We start from the raw sequence: 11,039 nt of genomic DNA on the forward strand, positions 1-11,039 counted from the left end.
TGATACATATCTGTATATTATTTTAGATTGGAAGATTTTCTTTTTGACCATTTTGTGTAATTCTTTAAGGCAAAAAGGTTCTCAGTTACAACGTTTTTTTTGGGAAAGACATGCTGAAATACAACATGTTTTCAAACTCAAAAATAATTGTTTGAATAATCGTGATTTCAATATTGACCAAAATAATCGTGATTATGATTTTTCCCATAATCGAGAAGCCCTAGTTCCAGGGTAAGGGTTAGACATCATTGCGGCATTATACCATCCACATTGGCTTATACCGAGCAGTGCAAAGTTGCTATGTGCTAAGACTATGTGCATGTGTAAGTGGATACGTAAGTATGGGGGGCCTTTTGTAAACTTTTGCTGCTCAAAAACCTGCTTCACTTGTTCCAGATTTAGCCCAAGCATTTTTCTCCTCACAGATTTAGCAAATAAACACCCCCCTCCAACATTCACTGCAATTACATTTTATATCTACATTTGAATCCTAAATCGAAAAGCTAAACCCTAAATCAAAATCCTAAATCTATTAACAGATAACACCTGCAGGGGTGTAGTGGGCCTCTGATAAATGTGGTTAATAAATTGTAATTGTACTTTTTGTTTGTTTGTTTTCACTATGAAATATGACTGGTTAGGAGTCAGAGCTAATAGGATTCAGGATTTCGATTTAGATAGAAGATTTAGCATTTACATTTAGATAGAAGATTACGATTTAGATGTAAGATTTATATCTTGATTTAGGATTTATATTTAACATGTCATTCTAATGATATATAGCCTAGTTCCAAAAAGTGACGTGATTTAAATTGGAGTGCATTTTGGACGGGTGTTTTTTTGTATTTGCTAAACATCTCGACAAATCTGGAATAATTGAGAAACGTCTTTGTCAGAGCCAAAGTTTCAAACAGCCCCCATAGCCTATAGCAGGGGTACTCAATTAGAAAATCAAAAGGTCCACTCACCAAATTTCCAATCGGTCCAGGGTCCGGAACAGTGATGATGTAATTCAAATATTAGAACTCAGAAAAAAAAAAGGCAGTAAAACCACAAAGAATATTTGAACTATGCACAAAGGATGATGTGTTCTGTCCACATCAGTGTGAAAAGTGACACCTTTTTCGTGCCACCAGTTCTTTAAACTTGGACCTCACACAAAAGGTGTGAGGGCCAGGCGTAGACACTGGGTGTAAGTGTTCATTAGTGAGTGTACTCCTGTACTTGTTCTTCCCCATAGTCATCGTTGAAAAGGCTGACTCACATGAGCATGGTGAAGGGAACATGGTGAGAATGTTCAGGGTCATTTCTTGCAAGACGGGGACACCTGCTGCAGGGACCATCTTCATCCAAAAGGTGCCTGGGTCACAAAGAGATTCCTGCAGTGCAAGGTTTTCCTGAAGCTCAATCAGCTCTGATTGAAGAGAAGCAGCACTAGCCCATGGGCAGACCTTCAGGGCTTCAATTGAGAATTCTTTGATATTTTTCACCAGGAATGGATTTTCAATACACAGTAAGACCTGTTTTCCCAGAGGGAAATCTTCAAACCGGTTTTCAAATATTTAATCAATTTTTCCAGGAATTCCACATAATTGTGATGCTATGTTCCTGAAGCTTGACTTTTCAGTTTTGGGAAGTGAAGCAGGCCCTCTTCCTGTATATCACTTTTGAAAAGTGTTGGAACTAACGCGTTATTAAGTAACGCGTTACAGTAACTACGTTACTTTTGCGGTAACGAGCACTGTAACCAATTACTTTGTCAAAATCAGTAACGCGTTATCGTTACTGCGATTTAAACAGGCTCGTTACTCGTTACTTCACGTGCATAACCTAGGACTACAGTTTCCGTGGTGGACGTGAAGCGGACGTGCGTCACGTTGCGCAGCGACACGCAAGTAAATGAATTAAAACAATGGCGGCAGTCGACGACGGTCCAGGCGTTGCTTTTTTCTCATGGAAATATGCACATTATTTTTCCTTTCTGACAGTAAAAGACATAAGGAATATTTTGGTGACCTGTCATCTTTGTGGAGGTTCGAAAACTCTAGCCACATCAAAAAATAGCAATTCTAATCTGATGAAACATCTTCAGAAACAACAGGCATCTACCAAGCTAGTTGAAAAAGACCCTGAAGGTAACACAGGTGATGCTGCTGCTAACGTCAGCTCCGCCGACGCTAAAGGAGAAGCCACTCCAGCCAAACAACAAAAGCTTGATTTTACAAAGCCTGTTGCACAGTCTATAACCCAGACACAGCTAAACAAATGATGGAGATGTATGGACAAAGACTGATATAGACATAGACATACTAACATAGACTACTAAAGCACTTTATCCACCATTATTGATTTCATCAGTTGTTTTATTTATCTAAACGGCCAGAGTGGAGGAAATATTATTTTTGTTAAACATTAACTATGTTTGTGAGGCTGAAAGTACTTTTTATTTATTTAGTTTCTCTTTGTGAGGCTGAAAATACTTTTAAGTTTGCCCATCATTATTGATGATGAGGTCTCCAGTTGGTGGAGTTTAGCTGTTTCGAGTTAAGGTTAACTTACAAAGAACGGATAAACCTCACTGTGTTTACATTGAAAACATCTATTGTATCAGTTTTGCACTATTGATTCCTACAGTTGCTAAATGGTCTGAGGCACAGTTTAATTTTTGCACTGCCACAACTATACTTTGTACCTGTTTAAATGGCTACGATATATGCTTATCAAAAGTTTCAAAACATACTGTATGTTGTGTTTTGTTGATTCACTGCTTCATCGTAGTGATACTGGGTACAATGATCAAATTACAGTTGTTTTGTCGAACACTATGCCACATCAACCCTAAAATAATGTGTGTGCATTTGTAGAGGGTTGGAAACTGTTGGAAACAATGGAAATATTTCATTTATTTACACTCACACTACTACACTGCTATGGCACGTTCAGGTCACTATGTGGCGCATTGCGCTTGTGGTAGGATAGGACTTACGTGTAAGCAAGCCAGAGGACTGGCAGCCTCCCTAGCTATCCAGTTAGGGAGGTCCTTTGCCACATTAACACAATAAGATAATTTAGAAAAAAAAAGTTACTTTCCCTAGTAACTAGTTACCTTGAAAGTAACGAGTAACTTAAAGTAACTGAGTTACTTTTGAAAGAAGTAACTACTAACTGTAACTAAGTTACTAATTTAAAGTAACTTGCCCAACACTGCTTTTGAATATTTCCAGTTTCCTTTGAAAGGCACGGATAGCTGATATGAGGATGCACACTGTGTTATTTTTGCCCTGGAGCTTCAAATTCAGATCATTGAGGTGGCAAGAGATGTCTGACAGAAATGCAACAATTTCCATTTTTTTAATTGTTTTGCAGGAATTCCACAAATGGTTTTGCTTTTGGACTCTTCTGATTCAACATAAACGTTTCTAGCTCTTTCCGTAGTGTCCAAAAATGCTCCAGTACTTTGCCTTTACTAAGCCACCTGACATTGTTGTGTAGAAGCAAATCGTCAAATTCTGCATGAACCTCTGTGAGGAATGAGCACAGCAAGCGATGCTGCAGAGCAGATGATGCCCTCAAAAACTGTACAAGTCTCATTACTGTTGCCATGATTTCTGAGTACTCCTTTCCAAGGCTGGCACACAAAACCATCTGATGAATGACACAGTGGTATGCTATGAGGTCAGGGTGATGAACCTTTAAGCGGGCCACTAGTCCCCTCTCTCTCCCATTCATACTTGGGGCTCCAGCAGTTGCAATGGAAACAACATGCTTCAGGTCTATCTCTCTATCTCTCAACATCTCCATCACTGCTTCATAAATGTCATCCCCTCTTGTATAGCCATGAAGGGTTGTGAGGCCCAACACATCTTCGAAGAATTCCCCCTTCTCTTCATCAAAAAATTTGGCAAACACCAGAAGTTGGGCATCATCTGTGTTGTCTGTGGATTCATCCAAAGCCAATGAAATGCATTTAGCCTTTTTAACACCAGATTCCAGTTGGTCCAATAAATCATCAGCCAGGATTTCAGTTCGTCTCACTGAAGTGGAAATAGAGAGGGGTATGCGATTTATTTTTTGTATGATGTCATCTTTTTCAGTTCCCTCAAACAGAGCGATTGCTACTTCATTCATGCACTCCTTCACGATTTCCCCATCAGTAAATGTTTTTTTGCGCTTGCCTAAGACCCATGCCACTTGTAGTGGGGCTTCAGTTCCACGCTCCTGTTGTGTGGGTGACCAGACTATAATAGTGCATGTTGCTTGGTATGATGCTTGCATTTGGCTTATTTTTCTGGTCCTTACCTCAGAGTTTTGTGGGGTAATTCTGCTCGAAGTGGCCATGCCCTGTTTCATAATGACGTTTCACGTTTCCACTTTTTACAAGGGCAACTGTCTCATTACAGATTAAATACATTGGTTTTGTGCTCCCTGCAGGCAGCACAAATGCATATTTGTCTGTCCAATCTGTCTTAAATTCACGATTTTCGGAATCCACCTTTTTTTTTCCAGTTTGGAGCACGCCATGATGTTTTGCTAGCTAAAGAAACAGGTACCATTCGCAAATCTGACCGCGTTGTTGTAGCCAATGATGACCTGTGTGGCGCCAGTGCCACTATAATTGACAGCTGGCCAACCCTCATTAGAAGTTCCCGGCATCAACTTGAAATTCAAGGAACAAGAAAATAGTCCATATTATAATGTCTTACAAAATTGGGTGCGATACATTTTGTTTAAATTAAATATCATTATGTTACAAATATTTACAGAAATGCTATTTTTTTTCATTTGTAATATTCTGTGCTTAATTTTGATTGGGTAAAGCTATGTAGGCGGCCGCAGTGTGCGTCCGTTCTATAAAATATTCTGATCTAGATATTCTAATCTAGCTCCGGAGTTGAGCACCCGCCGGACAATCTCCGGCGGTAGTCCGTGAGTCCGCACCAGCAATAATCCCTTTCTCCTCCATGTAGATCTGGGATTCAGGGAGTCAAAGCTCCTTTCCCCCAATTCCTTCTCAACCATACATGCATCCGTGCCTTAAATTCCCCCTGGGGAATGTGGCCCGAACGGGCCGACAGACTGCGGGGGGGGAAAAAGCACTGGCAGATCTTGCTTGCGCTCGCTGCCACGATGTCGTAGTGATGTTATTAAACAACCGCTGATAGGACATTTGGATTGGGCACGAGGTAGATACGTGATTGGAAACACATCCAGAAATCACACGCCAGTGAAATCTCGCTTGCATCATATTAAAAAAAATTGAATATTGATTTTCGTCTCTGGGGCGAATTTCATTACGTTTGGGTCCGGATCCGGACCGGACTCCGACAATTGAGCCTGGGTATACCCATGCTGCCTTGCACACGATTTCATTTTGCGCTGCTAGGCAGCCTGGATTCCATGGATCCGATTTTCGCCTGAGATAGGGAACCACTCACAGAACGGGGAGGGACGGCAAGACGATGACGACGTCTACGCGACACACAAAGCTTGTCGTTTACGGATCCAAAATTGCAGCAGACGTGTTACCTTTCGATGCAGCCTTAGATAGTGTTCTAAGTAGTTTAGAACGCAAGTTTATTTTGAAAAAATAGCAACTTTTCGCCGTGATTGGCAATGATATACGTACAGACTCATATGATAGACATTCGTAGCGCCCATTAAACGGCTCCGGGCAATCGTAAACCACGCCTAAAATAGAGGGTTTTCACCAACGTCACGTCTTGGGCAGTAACCCGGATGCGCGGCCATGTTGGAGGCACTCGATGTAAACACTGCGCTGTAATGCATGTAAACTCTGCGCTGGATAAACGAAAACGCTGCGATGGATAAAGGTCATAAACCCAAGAAAAGCTCGTCAAAAGGCGTTATAGATGCAAAGGCATACAGGGAAGGACTTGGACCGGGCGAAAAAGCACGATATTTGAGGAAGTTAGATTTGATTGGTGGTGCAGATCCCTACGAGTTGGCTCCCTCGTCTTGGATCAATGACGACCCGGAGAGTCTTCCGTCTGTTTGTTATCCTGACATCGTCAACTACCTGGTTTTCTCGCCAAGCCCATACACAGCGGAAGACCTTAAAGCGTACAAAAGTTTGGAGGCCTATAACCAGATGGTGTGTGGATGGGTGAGGGAGATTCAATACCAAGTCATCGACGACAGATGTGTTGCGAAGGCCAAAGTAAGTAATGCAATAATGTCTTTAATCAACCTAACCATAACTGTATGATATCATTGCAATACCCAAGGTGTAGCCAGGTGATTCTCAACCGTTTTTCATTTCAAGGACTCCCAGTTTGATATGCAGTCCACAGACCACAGTCTAGATTGCTATGTACACTGTACACTATCAACTTTATTTATGGTGCATTTATCACTATCAGAGTTTATAACCTCTGGGGGCCTGTGTGGCCACATTGTGAACAAGTGATGCAGTTAAGCCTAACTGTTATTCATTTTTTTAAAGTGAAACGGTGAGAAACTATTTTGTTATTCTTACTTATTTGGTTGTCATGTCTTTTATTCAGGTTCTCCATTCTCAATCAATCCGAGAAACACCCCTGGAACCCTGGATAATCGCTGAGAAGTCTGGTCGGATACTTGGAGCCCACTGCACGTGTATGGCTGGCCTCGGAGAGACGTGCACACATGTTGCTGCATTATTGTTTCTCATAGAAGAAACAGTGAAGTTGAGGGACTCAAAGACAGTGACGCAAGAGAAGGCGTATTGGCTGTTATCTACTGCACTGTCTAAGGTGGAATACAGGGAATGCCGGAAGATTGACTTCACTGTAACCAAGAGGTCTCAAGTAAAAGAGCTGGCAGGATGAAATGTGCTGCTCTTGGACAGCCACTTGAGGACCCAAGTGATACTTCCACTTATTCTACTGTTACAGTTGGGAAACCGCAACAGCCAACCAGTGATGAACTGTCATCATTATTCAGTGCTCTTAGCGCGACTGGATCAAAGTCTGCTATTTTGTCCCTGATTGAGCCTTACTCTGACAGTTTTGTTCCAAAATCAATTGGAGAAAATTTACCTCTTGTGTTGACGGAATTGCGAAAAGACGAAGCAGTTCACATGGACTATAGTGAGCTATTGTCCACATGCAAAGATGTTGAAATTTCTGTTTCAGAGGAGCAAGCAAAGGAAGTTGAGGCCGCTACAAGGGATCAAGCTTCCTCTAAACTGTGGTTTAGATTTCGTGCTGGTCGAATCACAGCATCTAAAATGAAAACTGCATGTTGCACTGATCCAAAACAGCCAGCTCAGAGCTTAATCAAAAGTGTATGCTATCCTGAGTCATACAGATTCACATCAAAAGCCACTACCTGGGGATGTAATCATGAGAAATTTGCACGTGATACGTTTATAGATGTACATAAGGAATCTCATGAAAATGTTAAAGTACACGACACAGGTTTTTTCATAAATCCAAGTGTGCCATTCTTGGGTGCTTCTCCCGATGGCCTTGTTTCTTGTGATTGTTGTGGTGTCAGTGTAATTGAAGTGAAATGTCCATTCTGTGTGAAAAGTGACATGTTGGACAGTGTATCCTATTTGGAGAAGGACATTGAAGGGAAACTGACACTTAACCGAAACCACCAGTATTTCTACCAGGTGCAAACTCAACTTGGGGTGTGCAAACTGGAATCTGCCTATTTAGTTGTTTGGACAGAAAAGGATTTGCATGTTGAGTGCATTTTATTTGATGAAGAGTTTTGGGACACAATATGCCAGAAAAGCAAGAATATTTTTGACACAGCCATTATGCCAGAGTTAGTTGGCAAGCTTTACACAAGGCTTTCATCTACCATGGCCAATGTGTCCTCGCAACCTGGAGTATCTACCTCGGCTGAATCACATGGCTCTGATTGTGCTGCAAGTGCCAGTGGCCAAGAAGAAACCTGGTGTTTCTGTGGCCAGGTTGAGTTTGGAAAGATGATTTTGTGTGACAATGCAAAATGTCATATTAAGTGGTTTCACTACTCGTGCATTAATGTCAAGGTTGCACCAAAGGGAAAATGGTATTGCCCAAAGTGCCAAAAGCTACCTAAGTTTGAGCCAAAAAAGGGAAAGAAACCTTTGAAGTAAAAAAACAAAACTGTATTTTTTAGTGGACTGTTGTGAAGTTACGCACTTCAGGCACTTTGTTTTAATGTTGGTTAAAACAATATTTAATTTATTTAGAAACGTGTACCTTTTTTGAAACTGTTCTTTAAATATTTTTAGCATTTGATTTCAAGTTGGTGAGATTTTGCAATGCTATACTGACAAAAAAAGTTGTAAAACTCAAATTACATACAAAATTATGTTCGCACTATAGTATACTGTATATACTATAATTTATAGTACTGTATAGTTTATAAGCTATCTGTTCTGATAACTGTGTGGTTTTCCTTTAATAAATCTGTGTTCTGATGATAGTGTTATGATGTGTTCTCTTCCACAACAATACATTAACACAAACTGTAAATTAACAACCATTTATAAATAATTTTAGGCTATATAGTCTTTTTATTGACAAAGTGCATATAAAAATATTCTTCAGTCAAAATCAACAATGGATGGGCAAAGGTTCACCAGAGCACAACAGACAAGTCCAATCTTATCAATGGTACAATAACCATCACTATCTTTGCACATCAAGAAATCAATTGGTAATATCCCCCCCAAGATGGTATATTTCTGGCGCACGCTACCAATTACACGCTCAACATGAATCCTGACATGGGCAATTTTTCTTGTGGTTTCTAAGTCAACAGGAGCCAACTGTGACTTTCCACGAGTGAAGGCTGGAATTTTTACATGAGCCATAATACAACCCAAAGTGGCTTGAATATTAAAGCCACGGTCAGCAAGGACAAGATCACCAGGAACTAGGTTGTCCAAAAAGCCACAGTTTTCAGTTAGGTATTTGTCACTGACTCTTCCTCCCCATGCATTTGAAATGTAAGACACTGTGCCCTGTAGTGTAATACCAATCAAGAATTGAACTGTGTTATGGTGCTTGTAGGAAGACCATGTTTCTGCTCTGGCTATAAGGTTAGACGGACGTTCTATAAAAACCTCAAAACAGTCAATAATAACAGCACATTTTTTCCCAAAATGTTTCCTGAATTGCATTGGCATAGTTTTTTGTAAATGCTCTCTTTCTGGCCATATGATAAGGTTTCATACGAATAAACATGACATCAATGACATCAGTGACTATCCTAGAAGCAGTGGCTATTGATATGTTAAATGCATATGACAGGAAGGTCGTGGAAACATTAAGCCTAAGGCGCATCAGTGTCAGCATCAACTGCTTAAACTTATCAAGTGACTTCTTCACAGGGAGGTGGGGACTAAGGAATGTGAAGAGTACCAACAGTATCTGGTATGTAGGTAGGCCAGTGAGAAATAAAACCTTTTCATCATTATCAACAAATGCACTTTGGTCATAGGTAGTGGACAAATGTGCAACATCAGAGCACAACTGGATGTTTTCAGTTCTAAGATTTTGAAGTTCGCTGGTCATAGCCTCAATTAAATCACCAGTCAATTCACTTTGAGTCTCTGTGCTGCACAAATTGCTGCTGATATAACCACTTGTAGTAGGGTCATCAGTCTCAGAATCATCAGTCTCTGCAGCAACTCCAGCACCAGCAGCAGCATCAGCAGCAGCTTCTCTCAGTCTCTGCTGGGTTCTATTCCCACGACGGCTGCAGCGTGATGATGTCCCATCTTTTTCAGGAGACCTTTGCTGACCTGTCATTCCGACAGATGGCACCCAATCTGGGTCATCCTTTTGATAAAGGTCAGACCTTTTACCTGGAATGCAATGAGAAATACAGCACATTGTAGCTCTACATTTTAAGAACTGTGTTGCTACTGTAGCAGGCTATTAAATATGATCCTAATCAGATATTAAGTCAATAATGCAACATATAAACATGTCACTTACCTGACAAGAAATGGGCCGAACAAATTCGGACGTTGTCCAGATTTTTGCCACGTAGATCCTGGTTCAGCTTCGCTAACCACAAGCGCCTCCTTTCCTCTGACAACTTTTGGCATTGTTCTCCTTGATTAGTTATAACTTTTGGCAGTCTGTAATACTCCAAATGTTTTTCGCGGTCTGACCAATTGGTACAGCCAAAAACACGGCAATAATTTACCATTTTCCACGAAGATATTCGGGATCTACTGCGGCGTGCGCTTTATTTACCTTGGCGTGCGGTTTATTTACCTTGCCGAGTACCTCCAACATGGCGACTGCCGGATTGATGACGCGCTGATGACGCGCCGTGAAAACCCTCTATACGAGAAAATGAATGTGCGGTTCCCAGACCTCATCTCAATGTAGATTGAGATGAGGTCTGGCGTTAGCCAGGCTACATAGCCTACGTAAGTGCATTACTACCGGATAACTGCTCCGCTGTCAATAGGATGGTTGTCCATGTATAAGTGGATGCGTAAGTGCATTGCACATCACATGCACGCATCCACTTACCATGCACAAAACAGTCTACATATGCAGCGGCATTTACATCGTCATATACATTAATTAAGATCCTTTTCCCCTTGCCATACTGATAACGACAGAATAAAACATGTATATGTAGGGTAGTTGCCTTTTCGCGACCATGGATGGCGCTGTTGTGTTGTTGTTGGTCCTCAGCGGTTTAGCGATTGTGGCCTTTTGGCCTTACAGGCCACCGTTTTGTTGCAGGGATTTGCCCGCGCAAGCGCCATTTTTGTCAGTTGTTTGTTTCTCTGCCGTAAGGTAAGCTGCATAAACGGTGCTCTGTGTAAATGTAAAGTACTTATGTTTTATCCGTATGTTTTGTGGTAGAATGCTAGCCGTAGGTGAATCCTTCTCTTCTTTCTTTTCTTTTTTATACTTATGTCAGTTGTTTGTTTCTCTGCCGTAAGGTTGAACGTTTGAGCTCTGAATGAGAGAAATAAACGGCGGCGTGGTCCGAGCCATAAATCAAGAAAACCATCCGTGTGTCCCTCCTTCCGCACCCCCCCCAACACCTACACCAAACACAACGCA

This window comes from Pollachius pollachius, assembly GCF_949987615.1.
Source record: "Pollachius pollachius genome assembly, chromosome: 8".
NCBI lineage: Eukaryota > Metazoa > Chordata > Actinopteri > Gadiformes > Gadidae > Pollachius > Pollachius pollachius.